The following is a 25,092-nucleotide window of genomic DNA, read 5'->3' as shown; positions in this document are numbered from 1 at the left end:
TAGATAGCTCAAAGGGCCGCAGATACAGAGGTCTCACGTCCAAACCTCGGGTCGGCAATTTAAATGGGTTGGTTTTCAATACCAGTACGTAGGCTAGGAGTACGCAGTATTTAATCTACTGTTCTATCGGATTATGGGAATAGACGGCACAGTTTTGTCATTATATTGTGCATTATAATATTTCCAGCGATCTAGGCCGTCTTCCTTTAAAACGTATAATCAAAGCGATTTCCTTAAAATGATGTTTCTTTGTATGTTGATTATCCGTTCTAAAACTATTCATTCGATTTAGTCAAAACTTTGTACAGTTGTCGTTTATATTTGTATGAAAATCATCGTACGATAAACGATCGGATTATTATTTGGAAAAAAATAAAAAGATTTATTCGAATGCAGTGGCTTCGAACTATGTAAACATATTTAATATATAACTATATTTTTTACATAATTTTAACAAATTATGTAAAAATATAATTATATATTCGATATTTTTATGCGTTACAAATTATATATTTTTAAGAATCTGTATCATTGTAATCTTTAAAAGTGTTGAAATAAAAACAAACCTAATTTATAAAAAGTTGTATATAATGACGTTATTCATGCAGTTTAATGACGCTTTATTGAAATAAGTTGGCATAGGTTTGTCGTTCTTGGATGTATTTAAAATCCGATGTCTTAGAAAGCAGATAAAGGCGTTGATCCTGCGTCTAAAGTCATCCCGGTTAAGTCTATGTCTGTATATTGGGTTATGTAAGTGAGGTAACTGATAATGTACTGGTGTGCTGCAGTCCTTTGAGTATAGCCTTCGTAATCGAAGTCGGTAAGGTGGACATCATATATTATCGAGAAGACATAGATAATAAAAAACAATCCAGTTAAAATAGACTATGTTTTCCTTTAAAGAATTGCTGTTATTTTAGAAGCGAATTTTTAAATCTTAAAGGCGTTAAGACGTACCGCCGCTCCGGGAAAGCATTCTTTAAGACTTTCAAGAATGTTAGTTAGCTATTAGTGAGCGCGAAACGTAGTTAACTCGGCGATAGTTAATGAATGCAAAGTGAAAACTTTCATCTTATACAATTAATCGGAATAAGCGATCATTTTTTACGGCATCGCAACTTGTGAGTACATTTTACTGTTAATTGTGGATGGTGTCTTTATGGTATCAGCTACGTAATATTAAGGGCACTATTTGTTGCGTTTTTGGGATAGTGTTCTCTATGTTTATACATGTCTTAGAATCGAGATGGGTGCATTAGAACGCGTGCATCTTAACCGACGATTGCGAGTTCAAGCCCAGCCAAACACTGCTGAATTTTCATGTACTTAATTTTCTTTATAATTCAATGACATGAATAATATGCCAAATGTGTATCCACCATCCCTCCAAGCCTAAAAGGATGTACATGTCCCACTGTGTTCAGGTTACTTTACTTTATAATTTTACTTTTACATGTCTTAACGGCGGCTTGAAAAATATGCTAATCGTAAGTTATCTCTAACATAATTGTAAAATTGGCGGTATTAGGCGTAAAACCTTATACTTGAGGAATTCATGTTTAACTTTAACTTAGGAGTAAGTGGTAATTGGTCATAAGATTATTCAGGTAAAAAAAAAACTTTATCTAAGTATTAATTCATGATGAGTTAAGTTTTCTAGGTATCACGTCTCTTTGTGCGGCAATATGTTATATTCATATTATGTGCGTACTATATGAAGTTACAACAAACAATGTCAATACAATTTAACAAAACAAATTTTAAGATCAAAAGACGTGGCGTGATTGAGATTTCTATTGAATATTTCCTTACAAAATTTACTACACGAAATAATCAAAATTGAACAGACGCGTTAAGTGTCACTGTAAATTGAACCATATCATGGTATCTCTTAATTGTTTATTCTCATAGCAAATTGTTTTAAATCACTTAAAATTGTAGATCGTTAAGCGATTAATAAAGGTCATTTTTCTATAAATGTTTGCTAAGTAAAACATGCAATTTATTTCTCGTTGCAACGTTCCCTCGCTTTTAATGAGAGGGGGCAACCGCACTACAGGAGGATCGTTCACATGCATCACATTTTCCCCGCACCTTCACGCTCTAATAGCTGATCATCGAGACTCATTAAACGGACAGCATTGGTAGAAAAAGCATGTATATTTAGAAAGCAAAGAAAAATAATTTAAAATATATCTCAGTCATACGATATATTTCCAAATACTCGGCATCTTCATACTTCTTTACATAATTAATGTCTGTTATAGGTTTTTTGTATGGATACCTTTAATGAGAGCCGAGATGGCCCAGTGGGTAGAACGCGTGCATCTTAACCGATGATTTCGGGTTCAAAACCAGGCAAGCACCACTGAATTTTCATGTGCTTAATTTGCTTAATTCATCTCGTGCTCAGCGGTGATGGAAAACATCGTGAGGAAACCTGTATGTGCTTTCAATGACATGAGTAACATGCAACATTGGTATCCACCAAACCGAATTGCAACAGCGTGGTGGAATATGCTCCAAACCTCCTCAAAGGGAAAACCTTCTCCTCAAAGGGAAAACCTTCTCCTCAAAGAGAAAGCCTTAGTCCATCAGTGGGAAATTTACAAGCTGTTACTGTGTATATGGATACTTTTTAGGAATGTAAAATACATATGCCAATTTCCAACAAGTGGTCACCACATTGAAACAGAAATGAATTTCGATGGCTTACTTATAAATACTCACCGCCTTTTGTATTAATTTTCTTTTTATATATTTCTTATTCTTTCTTTTTTCTCGCGTACAATGAAGGCAATTCCTATTGTATCGTACTGACCCTTCATTTCAGAATATAGCAATGAAAGCATTTGTTATTTGGAAGTGAAATAACTGTAGTAAGTGGGTGCAATACACCCAGACGAGGCTACATTTAACTGTAACGATAATAAATATTCAAATAGCGTCTTCACAAAGGATACAAATTTACAATTGCAAATAAAAAATATATTTCAACTAGCTGACTTTAGCTTTTTAACATTTTACTGAGCACGTAGTTTATGGCATAGAAATATTCTGTTCTTTATTTAAAATATCATCAAAATTCATTAAACCAATCAAGTGTTAAAATTGAATCGCAGAATTGTAATATCACCAGTTGAATACACAGTTTATTTATTTGAGATGAAAAATCTTTTGTCACGTTTCATAAATCATTTCTATGCAAAACAATCAAAACGATCCGCAGTTCAGTTGCTGTGGGTGAGAAAAACCGATAAACCAACAAACATACTTTCACATTTAGACGAGTTATATTAGAAAGGATACGTTCATTTCTAAAGTTGTGAATAACCTTACACTTACAGCTTTATGTCTCTCACGCCCGCATTGTGAGAGCTCGGCTGATATATTACGACCATAACAATGGGTTGTATTATACTAATTAAATGATATATGATGAGTTCGCAGACAGCGTAACGCCAGATAATTACGTGATGAATATACAATTTGTAGGGAAACGTAATTGAACAGGCATTTAATTTTTTGTTTAAAACATTTCAATTTACATCTTTAGTGATGTTTCTGAACCATTAATTACTATTAAAATCTAAGCTTATGAAATATTTTGTCGTCACTGACTAAAACGCATGCACAGCTAACTACTGAGTCTAACTGGATATAGGAACACAGGTTTATTTTATAACGTCAGCATTTGCTAAGATGGGATTATTGGAAATTACAAAGTTTTAATGGAAAATAGGAGAAGTTTAACTCGTTCGAAGTTAAAATGAGTGGTTTGTTCTATATATTGAGTCAAAAGTATGAATCATATATTAAAATATATATTGCTGAGTGATAGATTAATAATTGTTAATTAAATACATGTCCGTCATACTTGTAATTGTATACGACAAGACACAGTTGGGCTTGACAGACGCGTTTACGTCTATAGCCGATTTCAATGGGACGAGGACTATAGTCAAGTAAACAACTAAGATATTTAATTCATCTAAAATAATATAATCTGTGCAGTTAAGTAGAGCGGTGTTGTCATATAAATATTTGAAAGTTAATTCCTTTTATTAGAGGGAGCCTTAGCCTATTGAGACATTTGCTAGATGGTACTTGACTTTATAAATATAAAAAAAATGTGTATATTAATCAAGAACTGTTTATAGTTCATAGTGTAGCAGATTTATTAGCAAATCACATAGAATATTCAGAACTATTTTTTTTTCTTCTCTTGCCACTGGAATGTAGATTATATTTGAATTAAAACTTATGTGATTATATAATGTAATTATATGCTTTAAACATTACGTTGAATTAGATGATATTAAATAGAATATATTTTTATCATTGTATACAAAACGTTGCCTCTAATATATGCCCGGTCAGTTGCTATGCCAAATCATTAAAATTTACTGAGAATTTCTAGAGTCGAAATTTCTTTTTCCTAAACATAAAAATGGTTTATCTATCAAAGATAGAAATGTGTTGTCGCTGATTTTTTGTAATTCATTTAGAGATTTACGTGACTTTCTCTCATAGTTTTCATTCAAATTTAACTATGGTACGGTTTGGTACTATATTTTTTTTTAGACCACGATGCCAAAGTGAGTTATATCTTAATATTTTATGTTTATATCATCGGTTCTGACATAAACATAAAATCAAGTCTATCCGTCCTAAATTATAAACTAAATGAATGTAGAAGTTCCGTATTAATCGGTAATAGATACAAATAAACAAAACCTTACCTCATCATAGTACTGGGATGATATTTTTTAAACATCCTCTCATATATATTATATAATTGTCTCGAAAAATAATTAACGACAGCAGTGAGGTAATATCAATCAATGTGTGAGAATAACATACTACGACTTGGTTAAATACAGTGTCGGGCGCACGACATAAGTTTCATTTTATGGTCCGTAGCGAACTGAAACTTACATTTAGACGCAGAAACACACATTCCAGTGTAAATTCTATTACTGAAATAATGTGCGAGGTGTCGGTAGTCCTCCACTAACCGGCCGTTTGCGCTGGACTGTTCGGGACAACCGCAATAAAATAAACACTACTACGAAGTTAGAACGGAAAAGCTAGAAATGTCATAAAATATAGAACTGCAAGTAAAGGGTAATGACCTCTTTGTTTAAATTATTTTTTGGGATTTATTAGACATTGATTTTTAATGCAATCTCTTTGTTTCCTTTTTGTCTGAATGCTTTAAGTTTATTGTATTATCTTTGGAAAATGCTTACAGATAAAATTAATTGACGTTGTATTGGTAGAGACAAGTTATGTTCCTATAAAACTATCAAAAATTACATCTTAGATATTTGGTTACCTATGTTTATGTTATTAAAAATATTGCAAAAAGCGCTATAATTAAATGTCATGTTATAGCCTCAGGTCTCCTGACTACGACATATTAACTTTTCAACCTATACCAAGAAAAAAGTGAGTCTTAATTCGCGTGTATACATTTTTTAATATTAACAAATGTTACGTGTAGGATCAATATATAACTTTTTGTTTCAAAAAGTGTTGATAATTGTTTTTGTGGTCGATCCAGTATAGCTCCAAGGTGGTTTCACTAATATTTTGTCAGTACAACAATATATACGGTTGGCGGTATATTTTTTTTTCGCGTTGGGTTTAAAAATGTTTTCAAAGAAAATAGTTTTTATTTATCCTTCCTCTACATTGACATTAAATAAGTTTTATGTCTTCTAATGAAACTTCATAAAAATGTTTTTTTCTTTGGTCGTTTTTATTACGTATCTCTTTAAATACGAGTATAAAAACTCCTATTTATGGACGATTAATAGTAAATACACTCTAAGTATGCTAAGCTTCAGTAAACGCGGACTACTGTTGATATTTATCGTCTTTTGTTTAAAAGTTTTTTTTCTCTTGCAACACGAGACGTGTAGACAACTAAGTTGCAATAAAAAAACATTTGTAGCGTTAAGTTCAAACGAATGTTTTTTACTTTTTCTCCAACAACTTAAAGCGTTTGGACGCTGTAAAATGTACTAATGTTTTGAAATCGTATTCGGACTGGAGTTTTAGGAGTTAATATAAAGTAGTAGTTAACCTTCAATAATCTCAACTTTCAGAGCAAATAAATACAGTATTTTTTAACAATTTTTATGGTAATTGGTTTTAAGCTCTCAGAATTCCTTGAGTTAGGTTAAAGTTTATCGGTTCGAGTTTGTTGAGCTTAAAAGTATAATTATGATTTCTTCGCTGCTATTATTCGTGTGAATAAATTACAATCAACGAACGTTTATGTGACGAACATTTGAACAATAATGAATTAAAATATTTTAACAATCAGAATATTAATATCGATAGATTTTTGCAGAAATATTTGTTGAATCCCAAAAATAGAATATTAGCGATATTATTATAGATGTAGTTAGTTATTACCAAGCTCCTTTGGCCGGTAGATACGAACCATTTGAGTGAGTAAAGAGTGCCTTTCCACCTCAGGACAATAATTCATACGTAATTAAGTAGTTTCCATAGAGAATATCATGAGGGTCACATATGTCTTGTATACAGAATTAATACTATATTTTTACAGAATTAAATATATAACTTACAGAAATAATTTACAGAATGAATACTATATTTTTTTCAGAAATTCGTTTGTATAAAGGTAAAGTGAAAAACAGCCTGTAAATGTCCCAATGCCGGGCTAAGACCTCCTCTCCTTTTAAGGAGAAGGCTTGGAGCTTAATCTACGACGCTGCTCTAATGCGGCAGAATTTCATTGAAATTAGACAGTCTATGCAGGTAGGCAAAAAAATGTGTTTTTTTATGATATCACTTTAGAAACCACTCAAATTATCAGTATTTCTCTACTATATTGTGCATGAAAAACACTATTTAATTATACATATAAACCTTCCTTTTGAATCTATCTATCTATTTTAAATAACCGCATCAAAATTCGTAATTTTAAAGATACACAGGGACAGACAGCGGTAAGCGACTTTGTTTTATACTATGTAATGATAATAATTATTCGTAAACCAGAACATAAGTTAAGATTATTATTTTTAAAATTTTTAAATGTATAGAAACGTAAAGTTTAAATTTAATCTCGAATTTTTTACTATTACCTCGTCTGTTACAAAAAATATTTTACCGGAGTGAAGTCAGTTTTGTAATACAAAATATTCGAATAGAAGAACTGTTCCGTTAATATTCGCTTCAGTGCTTTATACGCTGGATGCTATCAATATTTCCGCATACAGTTCTCTCGGGCAAACTGCAGTTTGGAACTAAATTACTTTAGCATAAATCTATAAAAATAACGGCGAAAATTTTTGTTTCGCAGTAAAACGAGCTACGGGTAAATACATTCCTATTTAATTAAAACTATACATTATGAAAGCACACCTCGAGTTAATTAAAATACAATGAGCGCACTGAAACACGGCACGTTTTTGTATAAAACAGAAATTAAAAATATATTAAAAGGAATGTTTTTTAAAACATTAAAGTAAAGGTCTTGTGATTAGAACCACGGATGTTACGGCTACCCGAAATTAAAATCTATCCGAAACCGTAACCAATTCCAATAAAAAAATGTTTAATTTTTTTGCATAGTGTTATACATAAAAGTATTTTTAAGATTATTTGTTTTTTTTTTCCTTGATTATACCTAATACCGTAATACCAAATGACAGCTTACAAATAAAATAAAACTGCCACTTTGGAATTTTTCCGTTTACAATTTCTGACTAACCTAACATGTAACTGAAACATTTCGAAACAGTCGATCCGAGATAATTTCGTATCTGAAACTAATAAAATATTATTTATATATCCGTATCCACATGCTGATCCTAAATTGCACATACATAACATCCCTAGTTAGAACATGTGTATTTTGAGGTATGGGCCACTGAATTTTTATTTCATCTCATCCTTGGCAATAAAGAAAAACATGATCTGTGGAATGTTACTATGTGTCGGATGAAATGTACACACATGATCCAAAGTAGATGTGATTACTTCAAAAAATAAAATCATTATAATCAACATCGAATGAAGGACGAGTTCCAATTATTTAAGGACTACTTTACTCTATTGAGGTAACTCTTCAATAGTCTCATACATTATTCTTCGAGATATAAACATATAGTTGTTTTTAGGGATAATCGAATTGAAACATTTTTAAAAGATTACCAAACGTGACAACCGACTTAGATTTTTTCATTGAAAGCAATAATACAAACTATGGTTGATAATCAACTTTGCCCAAAATGAAGAATAAAAGTCCTCGTTTAAAGAAAAAGTACTTTAATGTTAAATCTTCTTGTACGTCACTGTGAAATACTCATGTTTTTGTTGAAAGAAATTGAATCTTGTCGTTTTTCGCTTCAGCTACTTTCTTGACAATTTCGTTTTCTTTGAAGCGAGTTGCATAAAATTATTTATGGTGACATCGCCGGGAAGCATCGCGACGGATTTTCGTTATTATTTATATTATAATAAAATGATGTCATTTCAGATTTTTGTAACTATGTCTCCAGAATACATATTACATTACTTTTTTACTTTATTTATACAGAAAATCGAATATTATTAATAATAAGTTATTCTTGCTTTTTATTAAAGTCTGATGAAAAATGTATAACCATCTATACTAATACTAAAAAGTCTGTTTAATAATAATCTCAAGAACTACGAATCAAGATCATAACCTCTTTTTTATACATACGTATATTATTCCTTCATACCTACAGTGTGTGTGTTATTGAATACCTCCTAAATGATTTTGTTGTTTTTTTGTATATTAGATTAGGTCGCTTGTTGGTTTAAATTGGACCCAGTCTAGTGGCCAAGACGATATTTAACAAAATCAAATATACCCGAAAAAAATCGGCATGGGTAGCTGTCCATGCAGCTTCGTGGCTTAGTGACGAAATAAAAGCTTTATACTTTAGAACTGTAGAATAGAGTAGAATTTTGAACAAAAATGGACATTTTGTGCCTCGAAGTCATGTCTTATTTTCATGAGTTTTTTTTTTTTTTTTTTATGTCATAGGTGGCAAACGTGCAGGAGGCTCACCTGATGGAAAGTGACTACCACCGCCCATGGACATCTGCAGCACCGGGGGGCTTGCAGATACGTTGCCGGCCTTTCAGGAAAGAGTACGCTCTTTTTTTGAAGGTTCCCAAGTCGTATCGGATAAAGATAAATTCCCTGAAGATACAGAAGAAACCGCCTCGCTGCATTCGCTTCACACTTCTAAAACACTACAGTTCAACACGATGTAACAAAACAATTGCTTTAACGTGAACTACGTCTTAACGATTAATAATTCAAATGATTTTTACTAGTACTTTACTTTACTCGGTGTTAGGGCTTTGTGCAGGCCAATCGGAGTAGGGCACTAATCACATATTCTACTGTCAAACAGCATTACTTAGTATTTTTACGTTCTGATTTGAAGGATGAGTCAGCTAGTGTAACTACAGACACAAGGGACTTAACACTTAATTTAGTTATCAAGGGTGAAGGGTCATAGTCGACCTGAGAAATAATTATATTTCTTAAGGCGCCAATGTCTGGGGGTAGCTGTTCACAATCTATCAGGTAAACCATTTGTATAAACTTTTTTCATATAAAAAAAAAAATAACAAAAGTCACAGATTCAAAGTATCTTTTGGTTTTTCGCTGTTTTCATTTCAAATAGCATTTCACGAGTACATAAATTGTCCCCTTACAAATTGCGTTTCCATTATGTGGGCCACGCGGACGGTGAACTTTATAGAGGGCGTTACATGTTTATGATCGGAGTAACAGCTATAATATAAGACTAAGCTATACGTTAAATGGGCTGTAAATAAAAAACGAGCCCGTCGTCAGGGCGAGGAAACCGAAGACTTTGTTCATTTACAGACGTAAAAGATTTACACCCAATGTTCTACTATGGACTAATAACTGACCACGGTTTTGCTCCATATATATAACTAACACACTTTCGCGTTTATACTAGCAACCAGTCTAACTTCGCACAGGCAGAAAAACAGTCTACAGAAAACTTTTATAATGTAATATATACATATATGTACATCTCTGTTGTCTGTATATTTTTTCCGACCGATAATAAACCTTCCTCATGAATCACTCCTTGCATTAAAGAAACCCATTTAAAAAGCCGTAAAGTAATTTTTGAATTCATCGCAGACAGACGCGGTGAAAGGACTTTATTTTATAATATTTAGTGTTTACAGCTTTGGATACTCGGTATCCAATGTAAGAGATATTGAATAAGAAACTATTAGACTTAAAGCGGAAAAGGTTTCGGTGATTACTTGGTGGTAGGGCTTTGCACGGAGTCGAGATGGCCCAGTGGTGAGAACGTGTGCATCTTAACCGATGATTTCGGGTTCAAACCCAGGCAGGCACTACTGAATTTTCATGTGTTTAATTTGTGTTTATAATTCATCTCGTGCTCGGCGGTGAAGGAAAACATCGTGAGGAAACCTGCATGTGCCTAATTTCAATGGAATTCTGCCACATGTGTATTCCGCCAACCCGCATTGGAGCAGCGTGGTGGAATATGCTCCAAACCTTCTCCTCAAAGGGAGAGGAGGCCTTTAGCCCAGCAGTGGGAAATTTACAGGCTGCTAATGAAAAAAAAAGGGATTTGCACAAGCCCGTCTAGGTAGGTAGGTACACTTAACACATATTCTCCCGCCGAAAAGTCCCTAACACTTAGTATAATTGTGTGCCAGTGGAACTATAGGCTACTACTGTGTGTACATAAAATCTTAGTTCTCAGGGTTGGTGACGCATTGTCGAGGTAAGGAATCTTTAAAATATTTACGTCACCGATCTCTATGGGCAGTAGTAACTATCTATCACCAGTTAGGTTATTTGCCCATCCTTCTACCAATGTTATAAAAAGAAACTGACCTTGGTGGTGAAAACTTAGTTTAGTATAGTGAAAACAATAGGCATAATATTACCTATAAACATGTGTTATATGAATAAAAATCTTCATTATTTTTAGTACACTAATGCACGTATATGATTAGTTTAAAAACTGGCACTTGTTATGATCTTAATTACAATACATATAAGGCATATTAAATTTATTAGATATGTACGTAGATCGATCTTTCTTAGTTTTAAACAGACATTAGGTTTGCATATAATAAATATTGAATTGACGATATATTATACCAAAGAACTGTTTTTAGTGGAAATAAATGCACTTGAAATCGAAGATTCCTCTGCATACATCGCAAAACTTTTGTTACTAAAACGTAGATATTGAACATGAGGCAAACGCGTCGTAGCTAAGCACTTGAACGATAGAAAATATTCGCTTTTTACTCTGAATTTAAAGAAGTTTTGTCGAAATATTTTAAAATTCAGTTCACACTTTTGCTCTGTCATATCCTTACACCACTTTCGAAGTGGAATTTCTTCGAACATTATAAGTTATTACGTAATAATATATAAAATATTATTTAATAATTAATATTATTGTTGACGCCATTTATAAATCTCAGCGTAACCGCAGCTCATATTATTTTATCAGATATAGGTCAATTTCGTTCACAGATGTTCTGTTTTCATCCTTAGAATTAGAAGTATTCCCACGGGAAATAAAAACAAATGTCTATGTATCCAATATGTGAAAAACCTAACGTAGTATTTATTATAATATTTTTTTAATACTCAATTATTTTATTTCATATATTTTATTGCATATATTTATTTCAATTCAGATTTACATATACATATGTTATTTATTGTTTTGTTAATATTTATTATGTAATGAGATTGACCTGACACTATCTGTATATAGTGGGGCATTTGGCAAGATAATTTCGATGTTTAATTTTCTTTTTTGATGTGATACTGTATATGTTAGTTATCCTACTTAAATAAATAAATAAATGTAATATCCTAAACCTGTTACCTGTTCGCGCTTGAACCGCTCAACTGATTTAGATGAAATTTGGTAAGGAGATAGTTTGAGTTCCTTTGAACAATAAAGATTTTTTTCATCCACTCCTCGAGGCGGTGTAATGGAGCTTGGTGGTTTGTGTGCTATAGGTAATTTTTTAATTTCACGCTAGTAAAACGCAGGTAAAACGTAAGGTAAAATTTTGGTCTTCAGTACTAGCTCATAGCTAATAAGATTTGATCCCGGGAATTGGAAAGCCCTCCCGGAAACAGACGAAAAGCCATGTAATGTAATTGTAATATGTACAATCTTCGCACAAAGATATTCGAGCATATACATCTGTTTACCATAAATGTTATTTATTAATATAATAACTTATAATTATGGTAATCAATACTACATAACTAGATGCGTGAATTATATGACTAAGTAGTTCAATGCGTTATTATAATTATACAAATTAGTGTTAGAGAGATATTAAATACCTTGTAGAGTCTGAATACATTCTGGAATTCATTAATCGTAATTAAATACTGCAAATTAAAATTTATTTTAATGCACTAATTAGTTTTAAATAAATTAAAATTAATTTAATTATTTTTACTGAATAATAATATATTTGAAATTTGGAATGAAATTGATTCGATTATTTTAGTTAAAATTATTAACCATTTTATAATGCTTAGTAATATAGAACAGATTCAAAGAGTTATATTTGAGTCTGTTCTCTATTTACATTTCATATACATATATGTGTTTTGTTATTCAATGAAGTCTGAACTATGTATTTTAATAATTAATACGAATTTCAAATGATCATTACGAAATACAAGTACACTGGATGTATATCAGAAAAATGACAAATTTATCTTTTTTTTTTTGTTTTTCGCGGAGACCTGATTGGTTTGGATTTATTTAATAATTCTGCTAACCTACATAATATGACTCGTGGATATCTGCTGTTTGGACTGCGAAGTATTAAAACTCTTAATTTACATTTGAATGTGAACAGTGAAGTTTAATTCAGCAAATAATCTATATATATATATGTCGCAGCGTCAGATAATTAAATACTTTGATTGTAATCTCTAAGTTTTGAGATTTGATTCTGGATGGCCAGTGAAGTCAATAACTCTTTGTAACGTTAGAAAAACATAAAATGTCAGTTGTCAAGCAGGATAAAACAGATGTGGTCGCGGCCAATGAAATATTGTAAAAATCAATATACGATAATCCAGCTATCGATTTGTTGTATTATTTGTGAATATGTATGACGAAGATCGTGACCCCGAACCAAACAATACTGCCGGCTCGCCATTATATATATAAAATAACATGTCCTGACTGACTAATTCATGATCGCCGAGCGTAGACTATTAACGTTAGAACTATGAAATTTGGTGAGTAAACTCTTTTTATTGAGTAGTAAGGAAGGAATTTTGGATATTCTACCTCTAAGGGGTAAAATAAGGGTTGAAAGTTTACATGGAACTCATTTTTGGATACTGATAAAAAATGAGTAGATACGTATTTAAGCGTTTCTGGATATTCTAAGCTAAATTTTGAAAAACACACACCAATGTGCTATACAAAGAGGTCTTAACTTAATTTTAAGTTAATATGGAAATATATTCAACTTCCACGCGAGCAAAGCCGCGGGCAACATAGACATTCATAAGATTTAATGAGCACGCAAATTTCAATTTCTTGGATGTTTCTTCAAACGAGGGTATTGTTGATTAATATATGTATTTATGTAAAGGTGGACCTTTTTTATTTAATGAATATTCTAAAAAAGTAAAACTCTGTAAAATGTTAATTTCAAATAAGCGTATTTTCGTTTTATTTATATTTATGAAATTTTGATTTCAGTATCTTATATTTTCTTTATAATAGAAAGTATAAATTTAATAATTATTTTTTATTGTTTAGTTATGTAAATTCAATATTTGAAATTTGAATCATTTAGAAATTTGAAAAGTAATATCAGCTTTAAATTTGCAAATATAAGATAACTAGCTATTACCAGCGGCTTTGCCCGCGTAGAATATGAATATATTTACAAATTAACTTAAAATATTACGTTAATGTAATACCTCTTTGTATACCACATTGGTGTGTATTTCAGCCCTTAGGGTAGAATATCCAGAAACGCGATTAAATACGAATCAACTCATTTTTAATCGATAGCCCCAAAATAAAATTTCGAGCTTCTACCAAAATGACGCACTTCCAGACTAACCTGTATACGAAATGTCAAACTGTATTTCTCCCTTTAGGCGTAAAATATCCAGAAACACTTAAATACGTATCAACGCATTTTTAATCAGTGGCACAAAAATAAAATTTTATTCTTCTAACTTCAAAAATGACGGTCTTCCAGACTATGCTATATACGAAATGTTAACTCAATTTCTCTCCTTAGGCGTAAAATATCCAAAAACGCTTGAATCCGAATCAACTCATTTTTAATCAGTGGCACAAAAATAAAATTTTCATGTGTCTAACTTAAAAAACGAAAACGAAACGAAACGGACTTCCATATGAAGGTTCAACCCCTATTTTACCCCTTTAGTGGTAGAATATCCAAAATTCCCTCCTTAGTAAAAATGGCAATAATTCAACAACTTACAACCTTTCATCCCCCCTTTCATTCCTCTTTTCAACCCTTTACATCACTTTTTTCCAAATAAAAAGTAGCCTATGTCCTTTCTCAGTCTCTAGACTATTTGTGTACCAAATTTCAGTTAAATCGGTCCAGTAGTTTTGGCGTGAAAGCGAGACAGACAGACAGACAGAGTTACTTTCGCATTTATAATATTAAGTATGGAAGTATGGATTAATTATTAAATTAAGAAAATTAAGAAAAAGAAGAAAATTCACTAGTCTAGTAAATTTACTCTTAAATCTAAAACAATACTAAATTTTATATTAAAATACTTTTTTTAATATAGCTTTATGATTTAACGAAATTGATAATTTCTTTTTCAAAAAAATGAAATTCCATAGTGCTACCTGTTTTCTCGTCTTTTTCATTGAATTTTGAAATATTAAATATGAAAATTTGATTTTTTTCATTAGATTATATAATAGGATAATGAATAGTGCCATTTAAAAAATATTGAAATTTAATTTATTTTTCATTATAAGAAAAAGTAAAATTTTTTTAAATTGCATTTTCATTTAAAAAATTACATTACTAGTCTAGAAAAGGTAAAATTTTTATTTAAATTTCTTTCAAATGGAATTGGGGAGTAAATAGAAGAGGGGAGTTCAATTACGGTTTCAAATAAATTTCGCGAGAGACTGAGCTTACATTTTGTGCCAGTGAATGTCGCGACGTATGCGGACATTAATCGAATGACCGTTTGTGCTCCTGCGGCTAAAATTGCTGTGTGAAGCTGATTGCTATTACCTCTGCTCTTCCAACTAAGCGAAATTTTTATTTTTTCTGTACTGAAATACTGTTTTATAATGTGTTAGGTTTCATATTTTTCATTCTCAATATTCTTCAGTTTATCACACAATTATATCTTGTGATACAAGATATAATTTCGAAGTGATAAATTCTTATGGGAGGGTAAACAGCTTCGTTACGTAACGCGTTACGGCGCTAGTCTGTCTGGCTTCCAAACTACGGCTTCCACTTACGCATACGTCAGCGGTAGACAGGCATCTCCTCACTCACTGTAACCCACAGCACTAGCCTTTTTAACTTATCACTTCTGTCGGGCGTCCCAAGATACACATGTATTTATTTTATTATTATTATATATTTGCCATTTAAATATCAAAATGCAAACGTCTTAAAAATTACAAATGTGACAGTACGCGAACGAAAGCGTATGGAAAAATGACGATCACTGTTGAATCAATAAAATAAAAAATCATAAAGACTCACTAATTAACGAATTAAATCATTACTATTTATTTTTAAATGAATCTCTTGCCATGTCTTTTAAATTTTCTATTAGATTGTTATATAACACAAAAGTCTTTGTAATAAACGTTGTCTAGCTTACAGAAGACGCTAGATTAAAAAGGCCCGAGGCTGCGGGAAAACAATTACTTGAATGTATTTAGTAGAAATAGAAACGTTGGAGGTATTTTTAAATTAAATTTATTACGTCGTTGTAATTTTCATGAAGGCCAAATTAATGCGCACAGATAATAAATTACCAATTTGTTTATCGCTTGGTTTTTTGGTTTCGAATAAGATTAATTATAATAATAATTTTATGATAAGCTTTTAAAAGTGAATTAATCAAAATTATTATGTCAATGTAAATCAACTTACTTATCAAAGACAATTAAAACAGTTTTTCGTACTTATAATAATTAAATATTATGTTAACAAGTGGTCAGCTTCTAATCTACGGTAAAATTATACACAATCGAGCACATTCGGTGATCATCAATGATCGATAAGAATTCGACTCTAGGTAATATCTACTGTTCTCATATCCTCAGTCGCTTCTTCCTTGTAGTTATAAGTTATATCCCTTTGTCTAACTTTGTTTTTTTTCTTTGAGCCCGATTTTAGTGCATCATTATGTGAGTAGCTTAACCCCCTTTTGCATAGATGCTGCCCTTGTGCGTCACTTTACAGTTAAACCTTAGCCAACACCATTGTTTAGCAAACTAAATAGCATAAAATAATTTGGCAGACTTTTACGATCAGCCGTTGAGGTCAGGCCAGTAACCCTCCTTGGGAATGCTTTCACTGTTGGATTGATTTCGTGCCCCCTGTGGGTAGTCGTAGCGTTTGCTTTATGATGATAAAGACACTTAACAAAATTCCTTTAGTTTGCTTTTACGATATTCACGGGTTAAGATCTATTCTGCCCCGCCGGTATCATAAAATTATCGTAAATACATAGTTACTAAAATCAAAATATACTTTATTCAAGTAGGCTTTTACAAGCACTTTTGAATCGTCATTTAACAAACTTACATTACATTTAACATTAAGAGTAGCATTAAATATGCTTTCACTAGCACGATTGATATTTGTACGTATAAATAAAGCAATAATGCTTTGACAAAAAGTAACAACCTTGTTACTTTTTGGTTTTAACCTCCTTGGGCCGTGCGTAGAGTAGATATCTAGTATAGTAAAAATTCTTACATCGTGGCGATGTAAGAATCATAACGTATAAAAGATCATAACGCAGTTTGTCAAAACTTTTGCTGTAAGTCAACAGAGTAGATCTCCCGCGGGATGCTATAATTGGCTGATGATGCGACTATTATTGTTGTTTTTTCATTGTGAGTGCTCATGTCATCAAGGCCGTGGCAAAGATTTATTAAGTTATTCGTACGAAAAGTGTAGTTTTTAAAGAGTTTTTTTTTTATTGTAATTGCTTATAGACTGACAGTCAGTGTTCCGCAGACTAACAGTATAGTAGCAAACTCCATACTAATACCAGGTATACTGCTTCACCTGCCGTTGGGGAAATGGAGGTTCACTATTCCCATCGAGGGTTCCTTTGAGCGCTCCAAGTTACGTTATTTCAGCAAAGCTTAAATTTATGTATAATATTTATATTATTATTATATATATATATTTACAAAAGCAGAAACATAGGACGGCTCTAAAATGCAGGCAGACTACATAATAGAAATATAAACACACCATTTCACGAGATTTTTTCTGTTTTTTTGGCTAAACAATAAATAATAAAAATTGAGAATGTTTACAATACAACATGATGAGCCTGGAGATATGGCATTCTAGCAGTAGTTCTGTTAAATTGCAAATTTAATTTCTTTTTCCATTCAATTGCAATCCTAATGCTTTGCATGAAACCCCCACCAGTGGAGGCTATAGGACAAGGTCTTATATGTTTAAGAATGTCTTTGCACTGCTTATGTCCAAATATTTGAACTGCAAATGAAATATTTGTTTCGTTGCGCCTAAATTGAAATTAGAGTCGAACACGGGCGCCGTTTGTTCGCTTCAACATTTTCCGATGCGAATCCCGCCCATAACAATGTTTACCTGATATGAGAGTTATGAGACGCAGCCAATGCGTCAACGTATTGTGGCATCCCACGATGGGTTCCGTTCATAAGTAAATTTTGATTTTGTATGTCTATGTTCAAAGATGTCGGCTACCGTCTGTAATATTTGGTCAGTTGTTCGAAAATCTACTTAAAATCTATCGTCTCTTTATTCGGCTGTATTATTTAAATAAATAAATCGGTAACCTACATTATAATCAAACTAAATTATTTACACTTTATTTTATAAGTGCTAAAGTAACTCTGTCTGTCTGTCTGTCAGTCTGTTGCTCTCCTCGGCCAAGCCACTGAACCGAATTTATTAATATTTAGTATGATGCAAGCTGGAAACACCACATAAAGACATACGCTATTTTTTATACCTAACAGCTCTAAACTACGAGCGAAGCCAAGAGCGAGAACTAGATTTAATTTTTTTAAATAATTAATAACACCACATTTCTCTTGGTCAACGTGCTTTTACTTTGTACTAGGGCTTTGTGGAAGCTCGTCTGGTACTACTCAGTATTGTTGTGTTCCGGTTTGAAAAAATAAAAAAAACAAAAACACAACTACATTTTTCTCATTTTCTAATAGTTTCAAGAATTTTCCAGAATTGTTTAATCTTAGATTAATCTTAATCACAAGTTTCACATTTTATAATACCATCATCACAGTTTTCGTAAAAGTTAATAAAACGATAATCATTTGTTTGTATAGATCGAAATTATGAACGTGATTTATGCATGAGCATGGCCAGTAGACTCACAAGGACGTTTCGTTATAGAAGAAGCTTTATCGACAAAGATAAGGCTTGTCTTTAACTAAATGGAACTTTCTACTGAGACAATTTATCGAGGTGACAATCTTGATGACAGAAAGCGGGATTAGCGGTCTATATCTCATGCTCTTCACAATACCTCTTGAAGGGCTACGACGCTGTCCTAATTTATATCAATTACTCGCAGAATCCTTTCGAGTGATAAAGTCCTTGAATATCTGTTGTATAAAAGGTACGTTAGAATATTTTTTACTAAATTATGTGAAAAAAATAGTGTTTAATCGAATTTAATCAAATTTTAGAGAATTCAAAGAGGCTCTAATAATTAAATATTATTAATATAAATATAATAATTAAATTTTTAATCGAAATATAACATGATTAATTAAAATTTAAAGTTACCACTGGTTCAAAAAGTACAGTCTACGTAGAATACTCTAGTTCTAAAAAAATATATATTTGTAAATAATAGTTTTTATTTTAATATTAAATTAATAACGAAAATTTATTTGCTATTTATTCTATAAATGTAATACGTAGTGTCCGTTTTCGAATTACGGAATTAATTCCATTAGCACAATCCTATTTTAGAAATGTTGACACGAACTAAGTCTCTATCAAAGTGCTTCTCAAACTATCGATAATTCGTTTAATGCTTATATTAATCTCCTGATCTCGAACTAATTGAATGGATTACTGTTGTCGGATCGGTGACGCGTACCACTCATTCGTTCATCTCGTTCAGTTGTGCTCATTATAGGGATGATCTACAAAGGAACCATTCATCAGCAAATGGAATATACTTATGAAATTAATGTTATTATTTCCTAAGTTATGATGTCACTAAAAAAGTTGTAGTCTATTTATATCTATTTAAATAAACACAAAGGCTATCTACCTTTAAATATGAAATGTTTGACTGACAAACAGGCTGATGGACAGTCTAAGTCGCTGAGTCTAAGAGGATGATTTTGCGTTTGCATTTCTTATGGAATATATATAGGTAAGCATTTATTTTTTAAGGAGTTAAATGAGGGATGAAATTTCGTTTATATAAATGTTGTTTATGATGTAAAAATATGGAAATCAGTATTTAAGCTTCTGTTAATCAGGCGAAGAGAGTTGTATAAACTTTTTTGAAAATTAAACACATTAGAGGGATTTAGGACAGTTTGTATGGAAGTTCGTAATTTTTTAAAGATAGATATAGAAATTGATGTTTACGGTTCGGTCTTTCACAAAAAGATTGCTGCTACAGCGTTTTCTTTACGGTTGTTTTTTAGTGGGTTAAATCAGGGGTGAAGAGTTGTATAATAGTTTTCCTCTTTATGAAGTTAGAAGTATGGAAATTCGAAATTATGCTCTGTTTATAAGAAAAGAATACAATGTTCTAAAAATTCACCAGGTACTCGTGTTGAAATAATGTAGATGTATTAAATTTTAAAATTACAACTATGGATTTTTTTCTACAAGCAACGCAGGTTATCATAAAAGTATAATACTTGAGATAATTCGGTGGATTTATATATGTATGTTTCCGATGGTATATATCATCACACGGCTGATTGACAGAACATAGGCTTTATTTAACGAGTGCATTTGAGTTTGATTTCTGTATATTTAAGAAATTACTTTATTATTTGTCTTCAATTAACTGAGTGGCCTAAATAATTGTTAACCGAATCAGCCTCTTCTCTCAATAAGAACGTTTGGAGTTTATTTCACCTCTGTGTTAAATACACACGTGGGAGAGTTACATATTATATTCAACACATTCATGCTTCAACATGATGTTTTTTAAGCGGTGGCTCATATCGAACTTATTTAGTTTACATAACACGTTTAATTTAAATAGTCGTTAAGTCTTTGCCATTGTATGTTAGCTATATGTTAACATTTAATGTCGAATAATAATAAAGATTTACATCAGTCTGTAAAGATTACATGTGTCAGCGCAAAATGGTTTTACCCTAATCAGTCAGCATTAGAACAGATAATACCTTTATCTGAGAATTAATTTTAAAATTAACATATTTGATTTGGCTTTCACGAATGTGATTTTTCCTTTATTCCGTGAGGCTGTAATCACAAAAACATTACAATGTTCGTCATACGTGATTACGTTAACATACATTGAGTCCATTACTTTACAGAGAAAGTTTAGAGTTAGATTCATTTTTGCGTGACGTTCGTCGCCACTCGCCGCAATTGACTTAGTCATTTTGATGTCCTTATTATGTGCCATTGATAAAATATTTTAAGATAATATTAAAATATTATTGTTTTTATAAGAAGATTATTTTTATGTTAATGTTTTTCCATACATTTTTTCGACTTTTTTTTCATCGTTTTTTTTTATAGTAATAGGGTATGAAGGGTTCTTTTATTAATAACATTAATTCTTATTTAATCGATCAAATAGTGTCAGTTATTTCAACAAGTGCTTGATTTCTCATGTACTTATTAAAAAAAAAAAATAACAAGTATGTATCATACGTAATATTGAACTTAACGGTATCTATGTAGCTGAGAGGATGTCTATTTATGCATATATTCGATTCACAACTGTTACAAACATTGCATTTGAAATTCCTTTGATTTTCTATTTACTATGGGTAATTTATATTTACGTTACATCAAAGAGAACAATTATCTGATGACGAGCTTTGTGCAGCTGTTCCAAAGCATACAGCCAGTATTTAGAGCAGGAGTTTGTATAGACAAGTATTGTTTATATTGTTATTATATGTGTTATAATATTATTATTAAATGTACACGAAAACATGAAATATATACTTGTGAAAATGAAAAACTAGAAGAAAACAGAAACAATTTAGTACTTACTTGAGAAAAATGTATGCCCACAGAAGACTATTTATTGTTTCGTCGAAAATAGAATATTTCTTGCAGTATCGACGAATAAAATTCGAATTTTTTTCAAAAAAAATACTAGTTTATGATATAATTAGTTAAAATCCATTTAATTGTTATCTTTTCTAAATCTAGTAAGCGAAATACTTACTTACATATTCTACCCCTAAAGGGGTGAAATAACGGTTGAAAGTTAGTATGGAAGTCAGTCATTTTTTAAGGTAGAAATACGAAACTTTATTTTTGGGATTTTGATTAAAAATAAGTAGTTATGTATTTTAACAGTTCTGGATATACCTCTAAGGGTGTGAAATAAGGGTTAAAAGTTAGTACGGAAATCCGTAATTTTTGAAGTTATAAGCATTAATCTTTATTTTTGGGCTACTGATGAAAAATGAGTAGATACGTATTTAAGCGTTTCTGGATATTCTACCCATAAGGGTTGAAATAGGGGTTGAAATATCGTATATAGGTTAGTCTTGAAGCCCGTCATTTTTTATGTTAGGAGATTGGCGCGCCAATAATGTTACTGTTACCTCAAAAATTATGCAACGGCACCAGACTAATATTAAGGGTTCTCTATCGTAATGTCATAGGTTACGGTTATCACTGTACTAAAGGAGAAATAGTGTATATTCCACGAATATCTTTGATACCATCAGAATACCCCTTTAATTTCAAGAGAGTACAGTTCGCGCTTATAATATGCTTCACCATGACAATTAATAAAGCACAAGGTCAAATTTCTAAAATGGCCGGAGTAGATATAAGAGAAGACTGTTTTTCGCATGGACAGTTCTAAATAGCCTGGTCGAGAGTGGGCTCTGTAAGCAGTCTGGTGTATCTAGCCCACAAAAGTCGAACCACAAATGAGGTCATAAATTAACGTAATATTTTAAATTATTCTGTAATATAATCAATTTCCACGCGAGCAAAGCCGTGGGTAACAGCTAGTATACCATATATAACTATTATGTTTTTTAAATATCGGTAAATAATAACTACTGACTCTTGTCGGTTATTTCTGGAAGAATTTACATTCCGAGCCGGTAGAACTTTTACATTTAATATCTTTATATAATTAATAAACTCCTAAACGGTTGAACAGATTTCGATGTAACATTTATTTGTATGTATTTGAGTGGATAGGTGATTAAGATTGAGCCCGGTAGGTGGCGCTACGATCGGGATATAAATAAAATTCTTATTACAGCCGGGCCAACTTGGGACGGGTAGCTCGAAATTCGATTCAAAGGACCTTTAAAGAGACTACTCGAATAAAGTATATTTATATAAATCATATTAGGTGGTCAATTTTGTACCTTTGCTTCGTTTTATAAATAAAAGAACAGGTATTCTCCTAAATAGACGATTGGCATTCTTCTAACATGAATTTTCTTATATAGGTTTGTTTGGAACAATTGTGCATTCAAGACTATCTCTTATGCAACGAACAGAGACATGCATTGCAGTATAATTAGTCGAATCTTAATCACACCGTGTTAGCGTGAGCAAGCCTTGGTACGTTGTTTGCATATATTTGTCCCTATCCAAATCTAAGACATTCAACTGTGACACGTTTCATATGTATGAAGCAATGCGACGAATTTTGATTGTAGTTATCTTGAAGTTGTATCGTAACTCGTTTTACCTGTAAAGTCGTAAAGTAATTATATCTATACATTTTGATAATGTGTTTTCAGTTGAGATAGTTATATAAAAACTTTGGGTACAGGTTTATTATTTAATATACAAAATGGAATAATGGAAATAAATTATTGAAATTAAATTACATAGGATTTTGTATCATTTTTAAATAATAACGATGAATAAAGATGCTTCGTTGGAACAACTGTTGTATCAAAATTTTAAAATAAAATGTTGTTTTATATTTTTCTGAAGTTATACTGCTTTTGGTTCATTGTGAAAAATTATGAAGGTGATTTATGATTTTGATGCGTACGCACAGGAATTGCTCAAAATAAACAACTTTACAGCTTATCTTATTTTATACCGAATGTTTATTTTAATACAAATCGAAATTGTGAATATTTAAATTTGTGAGTGAATGTGTCAGTAGTGATGAAAAATTAACAGTTTATGAAATTATTGTTTACTAATACATAATCAGCCTGTAGATTTCCCACTGCTGGGCTAAGGCCTCCTCTCCCGTTGAGGAGAAGGTATGGAGCATATTCCACCACGCTGCTCCAATGCGGGTTGGTGGAATACACATGTGGCAGAATTTCGTTGAAATTAGACACATGCAGGTTTCCTCACGATGTTTTCCTTCACCGCCGAGCACGAGATGAATTATAAACACAAATTAAGCACATGAAAATTCAGTGGTGCCTGCCTGGGTTTGAACCCGAAATCATCGGTTAAGATGCACGCGTTCTAACCACTGGGCCATCTCGGCTCCAGTTTACTAATAAATAAAGTTAATATTTTTGTCTGAAAATATATCAAGTTCGCATACCATATTGAAAATTTGTTACAATATTAATATATTTTTTTTAGTCGAGATTTTTTTTTCAGGAATTCGCAGAAAATGAACCGACCGTATTAAAATTTATATTTTTTCTGACAATATATGAAATTCGGATACCATAATAAAAATATGTTACAATGATGATATTATTTTTGTAGTTGGTATTTTTTTTCAGGAATTCCCAGAAAATGAACCGAACATATTGTATTCAAATTCACGAAAATAAATTCGTCTGACATAAAGCTGAAAGCTACATGTAATAAAGTTATGTAGAAAAAAGAATACATAATATTCGTATAAAAAGAACCTTTATTGCTCTTTGGTTTAACTTATTTTAAAAAAATAAGGTGGATGACAACGTGTTAAAAAATTTATCCGGAGGTAAGTAATTTTAAAACGAATACAAGCTTTTCAACTTGAATCTGTCCCTACACTTGCGCATACATTCTGGACTTGCTACTTTCTTAAAGTCGTTTTTCTATCGTTTTAATTGTCTTCCTACATTTCTTTTATTTTATCTTCTACTTATACATATTGAACAAGACTTACTCTCAATTACAGGGATCGTTTATCAGTTATTAAACCATTACTTTGCAATAATAAATTAATTATAATAGCCTTCGGGCTTCAACTCCGACATGATACGTTTAACATTTTTTGTCGAGATTTATTTTAATTGGTACAGATATAGTATGCCCTACGGCTTTTTTCTTTCTTCATATTTAAAAATACTTTATAAAAACCTGACATTACACTTTAAATTTCAGATTTTCCGCTAAGGTCGAATAACTTGTGAAAATGTTGTTTTATGATTTGTTTGTTTCATAACGATGGGGATTAAAGTTCAACTCAATACCAGTCCTGTCAATTAGGGGTACTAAATATCTGCCCCTGCTATAAACAGTTAAACCCATCATAGATCGAATAAATTTCTCTGTACTTTGAAATCAAATCAAGATCCTTCATTCAATATAGAATCATTACACAAGTACTTATTGATTGTC

The sequence above is a fragment of the Vanessa tameamea genome, chromosome 5, assembly GCF_037043105.1.
Source record: "Vanessa tameamea isolate UH-Manoa-2023 chromosome 5, ilVanTame1 primary haplotype, whole genome shotgun sequence".
Taxonomy (NCBI): Eukaryota; Metazoa; Arthropoda; class Insecta; order Lepidoptera; family Nymphalidae; genus Vanessa; species Vanessa tameamea.
The sequence above is the reverse complement of the archived record's forward strand: the minus strand, read 5'-3'. Positions refer to the sequence as shown.